Source organism: Pteropus vampyrus, unplaced genomic scaffold, assembly GCF_000151845.1.
Source record: "Pteropus vampyrus isolate Shadow unplaced genomic scaffold, Pvam_2.0 Scaffold11144, whole genome shotgun sequence".
In the NCBI taxonomy this organism is placed as follows: Eukaryota; Metazoa; Chordata; class Mammalia; order Chiroptera; family Pteropodidae; genus Pteropus; species Pteropus vampyrus.
The window spans coordinates 1-4,710 of NW_011899925.1; the positions used below are offsets into that span (position 1 = coordinate 1).

The window sequence follows — 4,710 nt, forward strand, 5'->3', positions numbered from 1 at the left end:
CCGGGAACTGATGTGCCCGCGTGTGATACAGCGGGTCTTAGAGCCAGGGCGCCACACGGAGTGCAAAACGTCCCATTAAGAGCGTTCCACTCTACGGCCCTGCTGCCCTGAACAAGCCTGATCCCTCTGATCTCAGAAGCCAAGCAAGGTGAGGCCTGGCTAGTACTTGGATGGGAGACCACCTAGGAAGACCAGGTGCTGTAGGCGTAAAAAATAAGAAATAAGGGATTGTAAGATGACAAGGTCCTTGCAATCTGTGAGGTCAACCAAGGGTCGCCTCGCCTAAAAAAAAAAAAAAAAAAAAAAAGGTGTTCCATTGGAAATGATAATACTTTGGGCAGACCAGATTATATAAAAGTATGGTTAAAAGCAACTTCACCTTTTTCTGTTTTTTAATGTTATGAGAATTAAAATGACACGCGTAGCTCATGTTCTGTTTTATCAGCGGATGCTGCCCTGACCTGTGTGACCCCGTGGGACCAGGAAGAGCAGCATGGGCCCTTGGGGGGAGGGCGTGGCAGTGGTGGGGACGGCGTGGCAGTGGTGGGGACGTGGAGAGGCTGCTGCAAACTCAGCCGGGTTCACCATGAGGTCACTGCGTTGGTCAGCCCGCTGCCCCCTTTTTACATAACCTGCTTCAAACGGGTGCCCTTGCCCCAGCCTGTCTCCACTCGTCGACTTGCGTGCGTCTAGCGCACGTTTGAGTGTCATATCAGCTGGGATCTCCACTGCCCTGAGGCAGTCGCGAATGCCCTGTGTCGAGTCCATCCTGTGCCTGGACGCTGAGGGTCGGGGAAAACTGTCCATCGGAGGTTTTGCGTTTGTGCGACTGGAGCTGTGGTTGTATCTATACGTGAGGGACATGGCGGGGGGCGGATGACTCGTGGGCCGGTGGCTTCTAGGCTGACATGTACGTGCAGTCCTGGGGCGCGTGGCTGGGGTTGCATGGCCGCTCTGGCAGGAGAGTCAGGGCTGGGCCCCGCATTTGGGAGCCATGGTCGTAGAGTGGTGTGTGAGGGTCACCCTGCTTTGGGGACAGACTCTTGAGAACCGAGCCCTTCTGATTCAGGTTTAGTGGTTGGATGTCAGTTCTCTGGTTTTAAAACCTGACTTTCTAAGCACGATTTTGAAAGCCTGTCTCATAATACAGCATAATCAGAGTTTTCCACCGTTTCTGCCCATTGTTTTTTCTGCCTTCAGCGGAGGGAAAGAACGTCAACAAAGGTTCTGAGCCACAGACCTGATGTGTCTACTTTTGCTTCCGTCCAGAGTGTCCCACATTTTTGCTCCGTAGTCCTCCGTGTGGACACCCGAGGCCCACACTTCACGGAGGAACTGCCAGTTATAAAGGGACAAGCTGGACCCTGAGAGGTCCCTTCCTTTATGCGTATGTGTGTATACGTATGTACACATACGCGTATACACACACACGCATAGGTACATATGCACACCTATACACTTACACACACGTCTGTGTAGGTATGTATGTGCTTGGAGTTAGTTGCTAAATAAAATTCCTCATCTCATGACAGTTTAGAAATGTCTTGATGCATTTATGTGCACGATACATGTTACATATATCTTGCCCACAAGGTCTGCGTTCCACACGTCTCTCGGTGTGGCACCCCAACGACCCATCTAAACTGAAAGGCGATTTTATTGGCTCTGCCTGGAAACCTGCACTTGGCAGAGGCTCCCTCAGTCGGTCGTGTGGTCAGTAGGAGGAGCTGTCTTAGGGCTGACGCGGCCTTCACCCTGAAAAACCGGGGTTCCTTCTCGCCCTGCAGCTGCCCCTCCCTGAACTCCCTTTCCTTTCACTGGAGGCAGGAGTTGTCAGGACCTCCATGAAGGAGCAGCGAGCAGCTCCAAGGTCACTATGAAGTTTGGATAGAGAAAGAAGTGGGGAGTGAAGGCTTCCTTAGAGGCTTCCTTAGAAGCCTCCAGTCCTGGTCACACACTGTTTGTGTCTGGGAGGTCACCAGCTCGAATCTTGGTTTGCTAAGATCGGGTGCTGACCAGCATTAATTGATTAAAATAGTACCTGACGTTCAACACTTCGGAGTAAGCAGTTTTCACGTGTTAACTCATTCTGTCCTCCCATGACCGTGTGTGCGTGCGTGCGTGCGTGTGTGCGTGTGTGTGTTTATATGCCAGCATGCGCCCTATCTTGCTTTAAAACGAAGGTCTTTTGCAGGAGCCATCAGTGAACTAAGGTGCTGTCCATGGTCTGGAAATGCAGTATGAAAATCGTTACTGCAAGTGCACTTCGTGTTAACTTGTCGGTGCTGCTTTCATGAGGAATTACAATCCTGTATCGTGTTCCTTCCATCGTCACTTTACCCTTCTCGTTCCGAATCAAATTCATCTGTAGGAAGCTGGCTCTCTGCTTTCGTCCAGTCTTCCTTTCTTCTTCTGGCGTCTGATGTTCCTTCGAATTTTATAAGCAGTAGGAGCACAATCAGGCTGTGTAAGCAAAGCCGCGACACCAAGAGCGGAGGGTGGAGACACTGAGCGGCACGTTCGAGAAAGCCCAGCGTTTTAGGGCACGTCCGTGATTCTGACAGGCAGCGGCGGGAGCGGGTGGGCCTGGCTCTCCACGGGCACGAAGCTGGTGGTCGCTTTTCTTCGTGCACCGAGCGAGCGTTTGGGTAGCAGACAGAGCAGCGGGGGGTTGCTCGTGGCCCACACACCGTCCCTGGTGGTGCTTCGCTCGTGTCACCCCCACCCCAGTCACCCCCACCCCACACCAGCTCCTTGCCGTTCCGGTGCCACTGCTCAGGGACTGTGATTCGCGTTTGCTCAGGCACTTCCTGCATGTGCTTTCTCTTTTCAGCCCTCAGGGAAGAAAATTAAATGAAGAGCTGATTTGGGGCTCATTATAAGGTGAAGTTGACTGCTGGTCTCACCGTGGCCCCCTTGGGCAGGGCTGGCTCCCCCCGAGAGCCCAGAATACCCTTGTCACCGGAGCTGCACCCCCAAGCGGTGAATGATGACGGGAAACCACGGGACTCGCATTGCCTTGCACGTTCACTATCCCGCATGTTAAAGGAGGCAGTTCGTTATCTTTCAGTAAAGACTTCTCGAGGGCGTTATTGTCATTTATGTTCGTTTTCAGTATGATTTGCAAAATTTGAAGTGAAATTTCAGTTTCTCTGCAGGCTTACCTAGTAGACAGCGTCTAAGTAATGCCAATTGAAAGTTGATCCCTAGGGGTATCAGCATAGTGTTTGCAGTGGCTTTTTTCCTCCCTCATAGAAACACTTTATAAAACACTCCACCATCCCAGCTGCAGGACAGAAACCGGGCTTGGTGTGAAAATGTGTTTTTGCAGCCAGAAATATCTGGGTTCCATTCCTGGTTCCGCTGTTGGAAAAGTTGCTTTAACCTCTCCGAGTCCCTTCCCGTTTCCATAGATCCAGTTTTCGCCTTGCTCAGTAAGTGTTGATTTCTTTTCTGCTGTTCCTGGGAGCTGGAGCGGGAGAGGGAGGCGACGAGATGGAGTAGCAGCCTGCAGGGTACGGTCGGAACAGTGTGTGTGTGTGAGTGTGCGTGCGTGTGCACGCGTGTGTGCATGTGCATGTGTGCGTGCACGCGTGCGTGTGCGTGTAATCAGATGGCTTTCCTAAAACCAAGAACCAAGAGCATTCGTAGTGAGACGCTCCATTGCTTGATTTCAGTTGGTCAGTGTGAGGATCCTCCAGGGGAGAGACACCGGGGAAACCGCTGTGTCAGGCAGCTCCTGACACCCCAGGCTACGGGGCGCTCTGTTCCTTCCTGTTGGTCTGCGGGGGCCGCGTAACAGCCCCACCGACGAGGCGACTTACGCAACGGACACGTATTTTCTCACGGTCTGGAGGCTGGAAGTCCAAGGTCAGGTGCTGGGCGTTTGCTTCCCGCAGAGGCCTCGCCTCGCCTCGCGGACAGCTGTCTTCCCGCTGCCTCGACACCTGCTCTGCGTGTGCGTGTCCTAATCCTATAAGGCAGCTTGGACTGGGGCCCGCACTAATGACTTCCTTTTACTTTAATTTTCTCTTTAAAGGCTCCAAATAGAGTCACATTCTGGGGGCTGAGGGTTAGGGCTCCAACATAAGGATTTTGGGGGAACACAGCTTCCCATCTCAGGGACCACGATCTTTTTAAACCCGTCTGTGTTCTGAACTCATCCTTGCTTCACCCTCATCTGTTACCTTGATTTTGCTAAGTCGGTGTCTTGGTGGGAAAGAAAGGAGGGGTGCCGACTCAAGGGGGCGCGTGAGCACGTCGGTGAGCTGACCCAGCCAGGGCTGCCGGGGAATTCACTTCCTGCGGTGCCCCTGCTTCTCAGCGATGCTGGGCGTGGAGGTCACAGGCAGTGCGTTTCGAGTGTGTGAGGACCTAGGGCCTTCCCTCTGCAGATGCAGTGGAGCCAGGCTGGCCGGGAGCAGTGGAAAGTATGCTTTTTAATTAGATAGCGCTGATGACTGTGCAAGTTAACCCTGGGGCGGGAGGGCTGTGAGTGGCCCGTGCCTGCGTGTAAGCGGACCTCCAGCCCTCACGTCACAGCGCCGGGGCTCGTTGTGGCCCAGAGCTCTGCTGCCGTCAGGCTGCTGGCGCGGTCAGCGTGAGTCTCCATCTGAGCTTGTGAAAGGTGTGTGGGCTGCTGGCCCAGGAACGCGGAGCCCCTGCGGGAGGGGCTGCTCTGGGAAGATGTCTGCCGTTGCTTCCCAGTAG

The 4,710-nt window shown here is 53.6% G+C and overlaps 1 pseudogene; it reads left to right on the forward strand.

Moving 5' to 3' along the window:
* The first annotated feature begins 89 nt into the window (after window positions 1-89).
* On the forward strand, window positions 90-207 carry LOC111734991 (annotated as a pseudogene).
* The last annotated feature ends 4,503 nt before the right edge of the window (window positions 208-4,710 follow it).